At 37.0% G+C, this 17,037-nt stretch overlaps 1 protein-coding gene across 11 annotated transcripts in view; it reads right to left on the minus strand.

Annotated features, from left to right (window-relative positions):
• PSD3 (pleckstrin and Sec7 domain containing 3) overlaps nucleotides 1-17,037 on the minus strand; it is a 727,165-nt gene that overhangs the window by 308,537 nt on the left and 401,591 nt on the right. The window lies entirely within an intron of this gene.

Genomic DNA, 17,037 nt, shown 5'->3' on the forward strand with positions numbered 1-17,037 from the left:
CTTCTCATGCAAGGCTATAAGCAAATCTATCCACTGCTCTGAAGTCACTATATTTTCCAAAGCTGCTCAGTATAGAAACAGTTTTGGAAAAATTACACCAGAACAAAATTTCTGTTCATAAAATGTACAGAAATGTAAGAAACCCAAGGAAAATTGTCTCCTAACATATTTGAGTTTAAGAAAAAGTTTAAGATTTAAGAGTAAGTTTAACAACAACATAAATCACATTAATAAAATAAAAAAATTAGAAAATCTAAACTAACAAAAAAAAGAGAAAATACAAATATATTAGACCTAGAAAACTAATAAAACTCCTAGGCCAGTTTCAGTCAACTAGTAAGAGCTGCCAGGATTCAGAAGGATTCAGAGGCTCAATCTGGACACCAGCAGAAATCTGTCATGAGGGTAGAAGAGGGATATGGAACACATACGCACCAGTATGGGATCTCTGGGAATATGTGGTTCAAGTGAACGTGAAGTGTACCAATGTATTAATATCCTTGTACAGAATATGTATGTTCTATGAGGTTATTTTTCAGAAAAGAACAAGGGCTAGAATATTAGTCCTCAAGTTGAGGAAAAATATTAAGACTTTAAAAGGGTTGGAAAGCCATGGATAGTTTTAATAGAGTATGTATACAAAACATTAACTTCAAAAATACAGATCTGCCTGGGAACATATACACCTATGTGTTTTAAAAGTAATCACTTCCCTGCAAATAAAAACCACAAGGAGATACCACCTCACACCAATCAGAATGGCTAAAATTAACAAGTCAGGAAATGACAGATGCTGGCAAGGATTAGGAGAAAGGGGAACCCTCCTACACTGTTAATGGGACGCAAGCTGGTGTAGACACTCTGGAAAACAGCATGGAGGCTCCTCAAAAGATTGAAAATAGAGCTACCCTATGAGCCAGCAATTGCACTACTGGGTATTTACCCTAAAGATACAAACATAGTGATCCGAAGAGGAACATGTACCCAAATGTTTATAGCAGCAATGTCTACAATAGCCAAACTAGAAAGAACCTAGATGTCCGTCAACAGATGAATGGATAAAGAAGATGTGAGATAGATAGATAGATAGATAGATAGATAGATAGATATAGATATAGATATAGATATAGATATAGATATATAATGGAATACTATGCAGCCATCAAAAGGAATGAAATTTTATCATTTGTGACAACTTGGATGGAACTAGAGAGTATTATGCTTTGTAAAATAATCGGAGAAAGACAACTATCATATGAGCTCCCTGATATGAGGAAGTTGAGAAGGAACGTAGGGGGCTTGAGGGGTAGGAAAAGAATAAATGAAACAAGATGGGATCAGGAGGGAGACAAACCATAAGAGACTCTTAATCTCACAAAACAAACTGAGGGTTGCCAGGGGGGAGGGGGGAGGGAGAGGGCGGTGGGGTTGTGGACATTGGGGAGAGTATGTGCTGTGAAGTGTGTAAACCTGGCAATTCACAGACCTGTACCCCTGGGGCATTATATGTTAATTTAAAAAAAAAAAAGTAATCACTTCCCACTCCCCCTCACAACTGCTCTTCTACTTTACAACATGAAACAAATCATCCAACCCACCCTATCTAATTAATTATGGTGAAAGTGCTAAATAACTTGTTAAAAACCTTGCCTTTTCCATAAGCAAAGAGGGCATAGTCAGACTTTACATGCAAGACTGGATGAATGTTTTAACAATGAGAACTGGCTTTGCCAATGATTTTAAGTTAAATCTGCAGCCCTAAGTTCTGATGAAAATTTATTTAAAGCACAGGAACTTTAATAAAAAAAAAAAATACCGTCTCACATTAATTGAAAAACACCATTACCTCAACCTTTTCCAATCCTTGAAAATTACCTTTTCCAATCCTTACCAAGTATATCAGATCAAAAAAGGTACATGTACTAAATGCTGGCTAACTGAACACCTAATAATTAAAAAACAAAAGGTATCTTAAGGTAAAAAGTAACAAGTACATTCAATAGTCATTTTCATATGACTTGACAAGGTCTTTCTGGTTATGTTCTGAGCATCTGAGAAAATGCATAAAAAATTCTTTTCCAAGTCAGACAGTTTCCAATTCTCAAAATCAAAACAGGATATGATTTAACTATCAGTTAAAAACCAAAATTTTCTTTAACATGTGACCTGGTGAATTCAAGTATTTGTAACATTATCTTTTTTAATCAATTTTGTATTGTTCAAAACAAAAATTTCTTGAAGAATGATTTATATTTAAACATTTGTTGTATTATAGTCATGAGATATTTTGTTATAAATAGGTATCAAATAATAATAAAAGACTCCCAAGTATAAAAACACATTACATTAAAAAAACTCTTGAAAACTAAACAGTTATGACTATTAGGAGAAAAAAAGTGAAATAAAGAGTTGGCTTTTTTATATGATGGAGGGTCCGCTCCATCCTATAAGTTTTTACAAATCTGCTGTAAGTTTTTACAAATACCAGCTTTACTGAAATATAACGCACATAACATTCACCCTTCCGAATTATACAATTCAGTAATTCTTATGTATTTATTTATTTACTTGCGAGAGGACAAGGGTGAGCAGGAGGGAGGACAGGGGGCAGGGAGAGGTAAGAGCAGACTCTGCGCTGAGCACAGAACCCAACTAAGGGCTTGATCTCACCATCCTGAGATCGTGACCTGAGCTAAAGTCAAGACTCCACCATTCATCTAACTGAGCCACCCAGCTGCTCCTACAGTTCAGTAATTCTTAATATGTTGACAGAGTTCTGCAGCCATTACCACTATCTAAATTCAAAACATTTTCATCACTCCAAAAGACATCCCAATCCATTAGCAGTCAGTTTTCATATCTCTCCTCCCACCCCCAATACCATCTCCTGGCAACCACTAATCCCCTTATTTGTATGGATTTTCCTGTGCAGGAACATTTCACATAAATGTAATTATATAAAATGTGGCCTTTTTAAACTGGCTTCTTTCATCTACCATATACTTTTCAAAGTACATCCATATTTTAGCATCCATCAGTATTTTATTGCAGAATAACACTCCATCGTATGAATATGCCAAACTTTCCATTCAGAAGTTGATGGCTTCTTGGACTGTTCCCACAGTTTGGTTATTATGAATAATGTTGCTATAAATATTTGTGTAAAGTTTTTGTGTAGACATATGTTTTCATTCCTCCTATATATATAATTCAGGAGTGGGATTGCTAGGTCTTACGGTAACTCTATGTTTAATCATTTGAGGAACTGTCAGAATTTTTTCCAAACAGACCACACCAGTTTACATCCCTACTAAAGGTGTGAGTTTCAATTTCTCCACATCCTTACCAGCATTTATCTGTCTTTTTCATTTCAGCCATTTCTAGTAGACATGAATTGCCATCTTGTGGCTCTGATTTGCAATTCCCTAATGACTAATGATGTTCAGCACCCTTTCAAAAATGCACATATTGGCCATTTGTATATATTCTTAGAAGAAATGCCTACTCAAATCCTTTGCCCTTATTGAGTCATTTGTCTTTTATTGTTAAGTTGTAGGAGATATTTATATACCCTGGATATATAAGGAGTTTTGAGTCCTTATCAGATATATACTTTGAAAATGTTTTCTCCTATTCTGCGGGTTACCTTTTCTTGATGGTGCTGTCTGGAGCACAGAAAGTTTCAATCTCGATGAAATCCATTTTTTTTTTTTTTTTTTTGCTGGAAATGCTTTAACTCTATACCCATGAAAAAACAACTCCCCTGAGTCTCTGGTAACAATCATTCTACTCTCTTTCTCTGAATTTGACTGCTTTTGATATTTCACATAAGTGGAATCATAGAATACTTTCTTGTGTGTGTGTGTGTATGCGTGTGTGTGTGTGTGTGTGTATACACACATATATGTATGTATAAATGTGTGTATGCGTGTGTGTGTGTGTGTATACACACATATATGTATGTATAAATGTGTGTATGCGTGTTTCATAAATATATATATAATATAAATAAATATTTCAAGTGCACAGCTCTGTAACTTGACATCTGCATACACTACCAAATGACCACCACCACCAAGTCCAGTTACCATCCACCCCCATACAAATGATCTCCTTTATTCCATTTCACCTATTCCCCAATTCCCTTACACTCTGGTAACTTCTACTTTGTTTTCTATATTTATGAGTTTGTTTTGTTTCATTTGCTCATTTGTTTTCTAACTTTCCATATATGCTGCCTGTGTCAAATTAACAAATTATTGCCTAATCCAAGGTCAGAAAGATCTGTTCCTATGTTTCCGAAAAATGATACACTGTTAGCTCTCACATTTAGATATTTGATCTGCAATAATTTTTGTACAGGGCAGGAAAAACAAATCCAAGTTCATTCTTTTCCATGTGTCTATCCCAGCACCATTTGTTGAAAAGGCCATTCTTTCTCCCACCGAATAATCTTGGGATCCCTGTTGAAAATCAACTGACCATAAATGTAAGGGTTTACTTCAAATTCTCAATTCTATTTTATTGACCTAGACAAGTGACTGGATGCCAGTATAAGACTCTTGATTCGTTAGCTTTATATTAAAAGTTATTTTTGCCTTTGTATTTATTGTGGCAAAAAAATACACAGCAAAAAAATTTACCTTCTTAACCATATTTAAGTATACAGTTCAGCAGTGTAAGTATAGTCACATGGTTGTAAAACAGACTTGCAGAACTTTTGCGTCTCCCTAATAATTAGTGATGCTGAACATCATCTCATGTGCCTTTTGCAATCTGTATGTCATCTGGTATAATGTCTATTCAGATCCTCTATCCACTTTTTAATGAGGTTTTTTGGGTTTTGCTGAGTTATAGGAGATATATAGATAGATAGATCTATATTCATATATATATTTAACCCCTTATCAGATATACGGTTTGCAAGTATATTCTTGCATTCAGTAGGTTGCCTTTATGTTTTGATGATGGTTTTCCTTTCCAGAAGCTTTTTAGTTTCATATGCTCTCATTTTGGTGTATTTTTGCTTTTGTTTCTCATCTTGGGAGTCAGGTCCAAAAAAGACATCATTAGGACTGATGTCCAGGAGTTTCCTGTCTATATTTTCTACTAGGAACTTCATGGTTTCAGGTCTTACATTCATGTCTTTAATCCATTTTGACTTAATTTTTGTGTATGGTATAAGACAGTGAGTACAGTTTTGTTATCTTGCATGTGGCTGTCCAGTTTTCCCAGCACTCTTTATTGAAGAGACTCTCCTTTCTCCATTGTACGTTCTTGGTTCCTCCTGTGTAGTTTAATTGTCCATATATATGTGGATTTATTTTGGGGCTCTTTCATTCCACTGATCCGTGTGTCTATTTTTATACTGATAATGTATTTTTGATTATTACAGCTTTGCATTACAGTTTGAAGTCAGCATACCTCCAATTTTGCTCTTTCTCAGGATCACTTTGGTCTTGAGAAACTTCTGCAGTTCCATACAAATTTTATAATTATTTGTTCTAGTTCTGTGAAGTATGCCATTAGGATTTTAATGGATATTGAATTGAGCTGGTCGGTTATTTTGAGTAGTATGGACATTTAAACAATAGTAATTCTTTCAATCCCTGAGCATGAACTATCTTTCCATTTATTTGGGTCATCTTTAATTTTATCAGTGTCTTATAGTTCTCAGAGTATATATAGGTCTTTCACCCTTGTAGTTAAATTCATTCCTGGGTATATTATTCTTTGTGATTATATGCAATTACAAATGGGATTCTTTGCAATTATAAACGGGATTGTTTTCTTAATTTATCTTTCTGATGTTTTGTTATTAACATATAGAAATGCCATGGATATCTGTATATTGATTTTGTGTCCTACAGCTTTACTGAATTCATTTATCAGTTCCAACTGGTAAGACTTTGGTGGATTTTTCAGGGTTTTCTATATGTAGTAGCATGTCATCTATGGAAACAGTTCTACTTCTGCCTTTCTGATTTGGATATCTTTTATTTCTTTTTCTTGTCTAACCACTGTTCCTAGAACTTCTAATACTACATTGACTTGAAGTGATATGAATGGGCAGCCCTGTCTTGTTCTTAGAGGAAAAGCTTTCAGCACATTACTGTTGAGTATGATGCTAGCTCTAGGATTGTGTTATGTGGCCATTAGTATGTTCCCTCTATATCCACTTTGTTGAGGTTTTCTCATAAATAAATGTTACATTTTATCAAATGCTTTTTCTGTGTCTACTGCGATGTCATGTGATTTTTATCATACATTTTGTTAACAGATCACATTGAGGAATATTATGCCTCCATCAGAAAGAATGAATACCCAACTTTTGTATCAACATTGACAAGACTGGAGGAGATTATGCTGAGTGAAATAAATCAAGCAAAGAGAGTCAATTATCATATGGTTTCACTTACTTGTGGAGCATAAGGAATCATACAGAGGACATTGGGAGACGGAGAGGAAAAGTAAGTTGGGCAAAATCGGAGGGGAAAACAAACCATAAGAGACTGTGGACTCTGAGAAACAAACTGAGGGTTTTGGAGGGGAGGAGAGTGGGGAGTTGGGTAAGCCTGGTGGCGGGTATTAAGGAGGGCGCATATTGCATGGAGCATTGGGTGTGGTGCATAAACAATAAATCTTGGAACACTGAAAAAATTAAATTAAAAAAGATCACATTGATTTACAGATGTTGAACCACCCTTGCATCTCTAAAATAAATGCCACTTGATCCTGATGTATGATCTTTTTAGCATATTACTGGGTCAGTTTACTAATACTTTCTTGAGGATTTTTTCTACTATGCTCATCAAGGATACTAGCCTATAATTTTCCTTTTTTTGTGGTTTCCCTTTCTCGGTTTGATATCAGGATAATGCTAGATTTGTAAAATGTGTTGGAAAAAGTTCCCTCCTCTTCAACTTTTTGGAAGAATTTGAGAAGAATATTAAATCTTCTTTGAATGTTTGATAGAATTTGCCAAAGAAGCCATCTGATCCTGAACTTTCATTTGTTGAGAGATTTCTGATTACTGTTTTAATCTCCCTACCAAAGTCTATTAAACTTTATATTTCTTCATATTCAGTCTTGGAAGATTTTATGTTCCTAGAAATTTTTTTAAAAGATTTTTATTTACTTGACAGAGAGAGCACAAGTAGACACAGCAGCAGGCAGAGGGAGAGAGAGAAGCAGGCTCCATGCTAAGCAAAGAGGCTCTTCACTGAGCAGGGAGACTTATCCCAGGACTCTGGGATAATGACCTGAACTGAAGGCAGCCACTTAACTGACAGAGTCAACCCAGATGCCCCTGATTATAGAAATGTATCCATTTCTTCTAGGTTGTCCACCTTGTTGGCAAATAATTGTTCATTATAGTCCCTTATGATCTTTTGTATTTCTGTGGTATCAGCTGTAACTTCCCTTTCATTTCTTACTTTGTTTGTGTACTCTATCTTTTTTTCTTGGTTAGTCAAACTTAAGAGTTTATTGATTTTGTTTACATTTTCAAAGAACCAGTTTAGTTTCGCTGATTGTTTTTTTAGTCTATTTATTTAGTCTATTTTTTTTTTTTTTTTAGTCTCTATTTATTTCCTCTCTGATCCTGTTTTCTTCTTTCTACTAATATTGGGCTTTGCTCTTCTTTCCCTAGTTCTCTGAGGTATAAAGTTAGATTGTTTATTTGAGGTTTTTCTTGTTTCTTGAGGTAGGTCTATATTACTATGAACTTCCTTCTTAGAACCATTTTTTATTATGTGTCATATATTTGGGACTGCTGTATTCCATAATTTTGATATGTCATATTTCTCTTTATGTATCTCTAGGTATTTTTTTCCTCTCTCTTTTGATTCATTTAATGACTCCTGGATGTTCAGTACTTACTGTTTAATCTCCAAGTTTTGTTGAGTTTTTTCCTCATTTTCTGCTTGTAAATGATTTCTAGTTTCACATCATTATGATTGCAAAAAATGTTTGATATAGTTTCAGTTTTCTTGCATTTGTTTTGTGACTCAACATGTGATCTATTCTTGAAGAATGTTCCATGTGCACTTGAGAAGTTTGTGTATTCTGCTGCTTTTGGATGAAATGTTCTGTATATAGCAATTAAATCCATCTGGTCTAATGTGTCATTTATGCCTGATGTTTCCGTCTTGATCTTTTGTCTGAATGGTCTGTCCATTTATGAAACATTACTGTTATTGCATTGCTTTCAGTTTTTCCAAGTCTTGTAATATTTGCTTTATAAATCTTGGTCCTCCTATGTTGAGGGCATATACATTTCTAAGTATTTTATCTTCCTATTGTATTGACCCCTTTTAAGACAGTGCAATGCCCTTCTCTACTTTTATTAAAGTCTTTTAAAGTCTACTCTGTCTGACATAAGTATACCTACTTATATTATAGTCTTTTAAAAAGTCTACTCTGGGAGGAGGAGTCAAGATGGCGGAGAAGTAGCAGGCTGAGACTACTTCAGCTAGCCGGAGATCAGCTAGATAGCTTATCTAAAGATTGCAAACACCTGCAAATCCATCGGCAGATCGAAGAGAAGAAGAACAGCAATTCTGGAAACAGAAAAACAACCACTTTCTGAAAGGTAGGACCGGCGGAGAAGTGCATCCAAAGCGACGGGAAGATAGACCCCGGGGGGAGGGGCCGGCTCCCGGCAAGCGGCGGAGCAACAGCGCACAAAATCAGGACTTTTAAAAGTCTGTTCCACTGAGGGACATCGCCCAGAGGCTAAACCGGGGCGAAGCCCACGCGGGGTCAGTGTGGCCTCAGGTTCCACAGGGTCACAGAAGGATCTGGGGTGTCTGAGTGTCGCAGAGCTTGCGGGTACTGGAACGGGAAAGCCGGCTACAGAGACAGAGCCGACAGTAAACTCACAGCTCGGTGTTAACTTGAACCGGTCGCAGGCTCGGTGAGCTCGGAGGGCGGCCGGAGGTCAGGCGGACGGGAGTAACTGGGCGCTGTTCTCTGGGGGCGCACTGAGGAGTGGGGCCCTGGGCTCTCGGCTCCTCTGGGCCGGAGACCAGGAGGCCGCCATTTGTATTCCCCGTCCTCCGGAACTCTACGGAAAGCGCTCAGGGAACAAAAGCTCCTGAAAGCAAACCGGAGCGGATTACTCACCCTGGCTCCTGATAAGGGCAGTGCAATTCCGCCTGGGGCAAAGACACTTGAGAATCACTACAACAGGCCCCTCCCCCAGAAGATCAACAAGAAATCCAGCCGCGACCAAGTTCACCTACCAAGGCGTGAGGTTTCAATAACTAGGAGAGCAGCAGAATTCCAGAGGAGGAGAAAGCAAAGCACGGAACTCATGGCTTTTTCCTCGTGATTTTTTTTAGTCTTGCAGTTAATTTAATTTTTTTCTTTTTCATTTTTTGTTTTTTTCTCGCCTTCTGGTAAATTTTTTTTTAACTTTTACCTTTTTCTTTTTTAACGTTTTTTAACTAGTTTATCCAATATATATATATATATATATTTTTTTTTAATTTTTCTATTTTGTTTTCTTTTTTTTAATTCTTTTCTTTTCTTTTTTTTTCTTTCTTCCTTTTTAAACCTCTTTTTATCCCCTATCTCCCCCCTCACGATTTGGGATCTCTTCTAATTTGGTTAAAGCATATTTTCCTGGGGTTGTTGCCACCCTTTTAGTATTTTCCTTGCTCCTTCATATACTCTTATCTGGACAAAATGACAAGACGGAAGAATTCAACACAAAAAAAAGAACAAGAGGCAGTACCGAAGGCTAGGGACCTAATCAATACAGACATTGGTAATATGTCAGATCTAGAGTTCAGAATGACAATTCTCAAGGTTCTAGCCGGGCTCGAAAAAGGCATGGAAGATATGAGAGAAACCCTCTCGAGAGATATAAAAGCCCTTTCTGGAGAAATAAAAGAACTAAAATCTAACCAAGTTGAAATCAAAAAAGCTATTAATGAGGTGCAATCAAAAATGGAGGCTCTCACTGCTAGGATAAATGAGGCAGAAGAAAGAATTAGCGATATAGAAGACCAAATGACAGAGAATAAAGAAGCTGAGCAAAAGAGGGACAAACAGCGACAGGACCACGAGGGGAGAATTCGAGAGATAAGTGACACCATAAGACGAAACAACATTGGAATAATTGGGATTCCAGAAGAAGAAGAAAGAGAGAGGGGAGCAGAAGGTATACTGGAGAGAATTATTGGGGAGAATTTCCCCAATATGGCAAAGGGAACGAGCATCAAAATTCAGGAGGTTCAGAGAACGCCCCTCAAAATCAATAAGAATAGGCCCACACCCCGTCACCTAATAGTAAAATTTACAAGTCTCAGTGACAAAGAGAAAATCCTGAAAGCAGCCCGGGAAAAGAAGTCTGTAACATACAATGGTCAAAATATTACATTGGCAGCTCACGTATCCACAGAGATCTGGCAGGCCAGAAAGAGCTGGCATGATATTTTCAGAGCACTAAATGAGAAAAACATGCAGCCCAGAATACTATATCCAGCTAGGCTATCATTGAAAATAGAAGGAGAGATTAAAAGCTTCCAGGACAAACTAAAACTGAAAGAATTTGCAAACACCAAACCAGCTCTACAGGAAATATTGAAAGGGGTCCTCTAAGCAAAGAGAGAGCCTATAAGTGGTAGATCAGAAAGGAACAGAGACCATATACAGTAACAGTCACCTTACAGGCAATACAATGGCACTAAATTCATATCTCTCAATAGTTACCCTGAATGTTAATGGGCTAAATGCCCCTGTCAAAAGACACAGGGTATCAGAATGGATAAAAAAACAAAACCCATCTATATGTTGCCTCCAAGAAACTCATTTTAAGCCCGAAGACACCTCCAGATTTAAAGTGAGGGGGTGGAAAAGAATTTACCATGCTAATGGACATCAGAAGAAAGCAGGAGTGGCAATCCTTATATCAGATCAATTAGATTTTAAGCCAAAGACTATAATAAGATATGAGGAAGGACACTATATCATACTCAAAGGGTCTGTCCAACAAGAAGATTTAACAATTTTAAATATCTATGCCCCCAACGTGGGAGCAGCTAACTATATAAACCAATTAATAACAAAATCAAAGAAACACATCAACAATAATACAATAATAGGAGGGGACTTTAACACTCCCCTCACTGAAATGGACAGATCATCCAAGCAAAAGATCAGCAAGGAAATAAAGGCCTTAAACGACACACTGGACCAGATGGACATCACAGATATATTCAGAACATTTCATCCCAAAGTGACAGAATACACATTCTTCTCTAGTGCACATGGAACATTCTCCAGAATAGATCACATCCTCGGTCCTAAAACAGGACTCAACCGGTATCAAAAGATTGGGATCATTCCCTGCATATTTTCAGACCACAATGCTCTGAAGCTAGAACTCAACCACAAAAGGAAGTTTGAAAAGAACCCAAATACATGGAGACTAAACAGCATCCTTCTAAAGAATGAATGGGTCAACCGGGAAATTAAAGAAGAATTGAAAAAAATCATGGAAACAAATGACAATGAAAATACAACGGTTCAAAATCTGTGGGACACAACAAAGGCAGTCCTGAGCGGAAAATATATAGCGGTACAAGCCTTTCTCAAGAAGCAAGAAAGGTCTCAGGTACACAACCTAACCCTACACCTAAAGGAGCTGGAGAAAGAACAAGAAAGAAACCCTAAGCCAAGCAGGAGAAGAGAAATCATGAAGATCAGAGCAGAAATCAATGAAATAGAAACCAAAAAGACAATAGAACAAATCAACGAAACTAGGAGCTGGTTCTTTGAAAGAATTAATAAAATTGATAAACCCCTGGCTAGACTTATCAAAAAGAAAAGAGAAAGGACCCAAATAAATAAAATCATGAATGAAAGAGGAGAGATCACAACCAACACCAAAAAAATACAAACTATTATAAGAACATACTATGAGCAACTCTACGCCAACAAATTTGACAATCTGGAAGAAATGGATGCATTCCTAGAAACATATAAACTACCACAACTGAACCAGGAAGAAGTAGAAAGCCTAAACAGACCCATAACCAGTAAGGAGATTGAAACAGTCATTAAAAATCTCCAAACAAACAAAAGCCCAGGGCCAGACGGCTTCCCAGGGGAATTCTACCAAACATTTAAAGAAGAACTAATTCCTATTCTCCTGAAACTGTTCCAAAAAATAGAAATGGAAGGAAAACTTCCAAACTCATTTTATGAGGCCAGCATCACCTTGATCCCAAAACCAGACAAGGATCCCATCAAAAAAGAGAGCTATAGACCAATATCCTTGATGAACACAGATGCGAAAATACTCAACAAAATACTAGCCAATAGGATTCAACAGTACATTAAAAGGATTATTCACCACGACCAAGTGGGATTTATTCCAGGGCTGCAAGGTTGGTTCAACATCCGCAAATCGGTCAATGTGATACAACACATCAATAAAAGAAAGAACAAGAACCATATGATACTCTCAATAGATGCTGAAAAAGTATTTGACAAAGTACAGCATCCCTTCCTGATCAAAACTCTTCAAAGTGTAGGGATAGAGGGCACATACCTCAATATCATCAAAGCCATCTATGAAAAACCCACCGCTAATATCATTCTCAATGGAGAAAAACTGAAAGCTTTTCCGCTAAGGTCAGGAACACGGCAGGGATGTCCATTATCACCACTGCTATTCAACATAGTACTAGAGGTCCTAGCCTCAGCAATCAGACAACAAAAGGAAATTAAAGGCATCCAAATTGGCAAAGAAGAAGTCAAATTATCACTCTTCGCAGCTGATATAATACTATATGTGGAAAACCCAAAAGACTCCACTCCAAAACTGCTAGAACTTATACAGGAATTCAGTAAAGTGTCAGGATATAAAATCAATGCACAGAAATCAGCTGCATTTCTCTACACCAACAGCAAGACAGAAGAAAGAGAAATTTAGGAGTCAATCCCATTTACAATTGCACCCAAAACCATAAGATACCTAGGAATAAACCTAAACAAAGAGGCACAGAATCTATACTCAGAAAACTATAAAGTACTCATGAAAGAAATTGAGGAAGACACAAAGAAATGGAAAAATGTTCCATGCTCCTAGATTGGAAGAATAAATATTGTGAAAATGTCTATGCTGCCTAAAGCAATCTACACATTTAATGCAATTCCTATCAAAGTACCATCCATCTTTTTCAAAGAAATGGAACAAATAATTCTAAAATTTATATGGAACCAGAAAAGACCTCGAATAGCCAAAGGGATACTGAAAAAGAAAGCCAACGTTGGTGGCATCACAATTCCGGACTTCAAGCTCTATTACAAAGCTGTCATCATCAAGACAGCATGGTACTGGCACAAAAACAGACACATAAATCAATGGAACAGAATAGAGAGCCCAGAAAGACCCTCAACTCTACAGTCAACTAATCTTCGACAAAGCAGGAAAGAATGTCCAATGGAAAAAAGACAGCCTCTTCAATAAATGGTGCTGGGAAAATTGGACAGCCACATGCAGAAAAATGAAATTGGACCATTTCCTTACACCACACACAAAAATAGACTCAAAATGGATAAAGGACCTCAATGTGCGAAAGGAATCCATTAAAATCCTTGAGGAGAACACAGGCAGCAACCTCTTCGACCTCAGCCGCAGCAACATCTTCCTAGGAACAACGCCAAAGGCAAGGGAAGCAAGGGCAAAAATGAACTACTGGGATTTCATCAAGATCAAAAGCTTTTGCACAGCAAAGGAAACAGTTAACAAAATCAAAAGACAACTGACAGAATGGGGGAATATATTTGCAAACGACATATCAGATAAAGGACTAGTGTCCGGAATCTATAAAGAACTTAGCAAACTCAACACCCAAAGAACAAATAATCCAATCAAGAAATGGGCAGAGGACATGAACAGACATTTCTGCAAAGAACACATCCAGATGGCCAACAGACACATGAAAAAGTGCTCCATATCACTCGGCATCAGGGAAATACAAATCAAAACCACAATGAGATATCACCTCACACCAGTCAGAATGGCTAAAATAAACAAATCAGGAAATGACAGATGCTGGCGAGGATGCGGAGAAAGGGGAACCCTCCTACACTGTTGGTGGGAATGCAAGCTGGTGCAGCCACTCTGGAAAACAGCATGGAGGTTCCTCAAAATTTTGAAAATAGAACTGCCCTATGACCCAGCAATTGCACTATTGGGTATTTACCGTAAAGATACAAACATAGTGATCCAAAGGGGCACATGCACCCGAATGTTTATAGCAGCAATGTCCACAATAGCCAAACTATGGAAAGAACCTAGATGTCCATCAACAGATGAATGGATCAAGAAGATGTGGTATATATACACAATGGAATACTATGCAGCCATCAAAAGAAATGAAATCTTGCCATTTGCGACAACATGGATGGAACTAGAGCGCATCATGCTTAGTGAAATAAGTCAAGCAGAGAAAGACAACTATCATATGATCTCCCTGATATGAGGAAGTGGTGATGCAACATGGGGGCTTAAGTGGGTAGGAGAAGAATAAATGAAACAAGATGGGATTGGGAGGGAGACAAACCATAAGTGACTCTTAATCTCACAAAACAAACTGAGGGTTGCTGGGGGGAGGGACTTTGGGAGAAGGGGGTGGGATTATGGACATTGGGGAGGGTATGTGCTTTGGTGAGTGCTGTGAAGTGTGTAAACCTGGTGATTCACAGACCTGTACCCCTGGGGATAAAAATATATGTTTATAAAAAATAAAAAATTAAAAAAATTAAAAAGTCTACTCTGTCTGATAAGAGTTTACTTACTCTGGCTTTCATTTCATATTCATTTCCATGGAATCTCTTTTTCCATCCCCTCACTTTCTGTGTGTGTCCTTACTTCTGGAGTGAGTCACCTACAGGCAACATCTAGATGACTCTTGTTTTCCTAACCATTCAGCCACACCATGTCTTCTATTGGTGAATTCAGTCAATTTGCATTTAAAGTAACTACTGATAAGCATATACTTATTATATACAATTTGCAAATATTTTCTCCCAATCCACTGGCAGCCATTTAACTCCACTGTGTCCTTTCATTCACAAGAGTTAAGTTTGATGTAACCCTGTTTGTCTGTTTTTGCTTTTGTTGCCTGTGCTTTAGGTATCATAAGCCAAGAAATCGTTGTTAGGTCCAACATCATGTTTTCTTCTAATAGTCTTACAGTTTTAGGTCTTATATTAAGATTGTTAAACCATTTTGAGTTAATTTTTTTATATGGTATGAAGGTCCAACTTCATTTTTCTGCCTTGGATATCCTTTATTCCCAACACCATTTGAAAAGATTGTCCTTTCCCATTGAGTGGTCCTGGCATCCTTGTTCAAGATCATTAGACCAAATATGCAAGGGTCTATCTATGCACTGTGATTTATTTGCCTATGTCACTATCACACTCTTATGATTATTGTAGCCTTACACTGTATTTTGGAATCAATCATTTTTTTCCAAAGTTGTATCTTGAGAATCCATATGAATTTTAGGATTTTTTTTTCTATTTCTGCAAAATATGCCATTGGGATTTTGATACAAACTGTACTGAATCTACAGATCACTTTGGGAGGTATGGACATCTTAACAATATTGTCTTCCAATCCAAGAATATGGGAAGTTTCTCCACTTATTTGTGTCTTCTTTTTTTTAGCAATGTTTTGCAGTAAGTTTTGCAATCAAAAAGTGTAAGTCCTGGGGCACCTGGTTAGCTCAGTGGGTTAAGCCTCTGCCTTTGGCTCAGGTCATGATCCCAGGGTCCTGGGATCGAGCTCCACATCAGGATCTCTGCTCAGCAGGGAGCTTCCTTCCTCCTCTCTCTGCCTGCTTCTCTGCCTACTTGTGATCTCTGTCTGTCAAATGAATAAATAAAATCTTAAAAAAAAAAATGTGTAAGTCCTCCAAGTTATTTCTGTGCTCTTGATTTTTTTGGTATTTCTACATGAACTTCAAGATTGACCACCCCCCACCTCCACCACCCCCCAGCCGAAAAAAAGGACATCTGGCATTTTGACAGTGATTGTACTGACTCTTAAGATCACTCTGGAGAATATGCCACCTTAAGTGTTCCAATCCCCATGGGATAAATTTACACTTGATTTCTTTGAACAACGTTTTATACTTTTCAACATCAATGTATTAATCTTATTTCAAGTTTATTCTTAAGTATCTTATTATTTCTGATACTACTATAAATGAAATAAATTTTGCATTATTCATTACTGATATATAGAAATATAATTGATCTTTGTACATTCAACTTTTGTTCTGCAGCCATGCTGAACTGGTTTTTAAGATTATTTTTGTAGATTCCTTAAGATTTTCTATATACAAGATCAAGTCTTCTGCAAGCAGATAATTTTACTTATTCCTTTCTAATCCTGGTATGGTTTTTTTTCCTTGTCTAATTCCACTAGTTAAAACCTTCAATATGGTACACAGAAGTGACAAGAGGAACCAATTTACATTCCTATCAACAATGCACAAGGGTTCCCTTTTCTACAAGTCTTCACCAGTGCTTGTAACTTCTTGTCTTTTTGATAACAGCCATCTTAACAGCTGTGAGGTAACATCTGATTGTGGTTTGATATGCATTTCCTGATGGTGATGGTGAGCATCTTTTAATGTACCTGTTGACAACCTGTACAGATCTTCCTTGGAAAAGTTCAGTTCCTTTCCCAATTTTAAATTTTTTTCTTGCTATTGAGTTGTAGGAGTTCCTTATATTTCAGGGTATTAATATCTTATCAGATATGTGATACATAAATATTTCCTCTCATTTAATAGGCTGCCTTTTCATTTTGTTGGTGGTTTCCTTTGCTGTGCAAACTTTTTTAGTCTGATGTAGTCCCACTTACCTATTTTTATTTCTGTTCCTTTTGCTTTGGTGTCAGATTAAAAAAATAATTTCCAAAAACAGTATCAAGGAGCTTTTTTCTGATGTTTCCTTCCAGGATTTTATGGTTTCAGGCCTTACATATAATTCTTTAATCCACTC

The sequence above is a fragment of the Mustela erminea genome, chromosome 21, assembly GCF_009829155.1.
Source record: "Mustela erminea isolate mMusErm1 chromosome 21, mMusErm1.Pri, whole genome shotgun sequence".
NCBI classification, from domain to species: domain Eukaryota; kingdom Metazoa; phylum Chordata; class Mammalia; order Carnivora; family Mustelidae; genus Mustela; species Mustela erminea.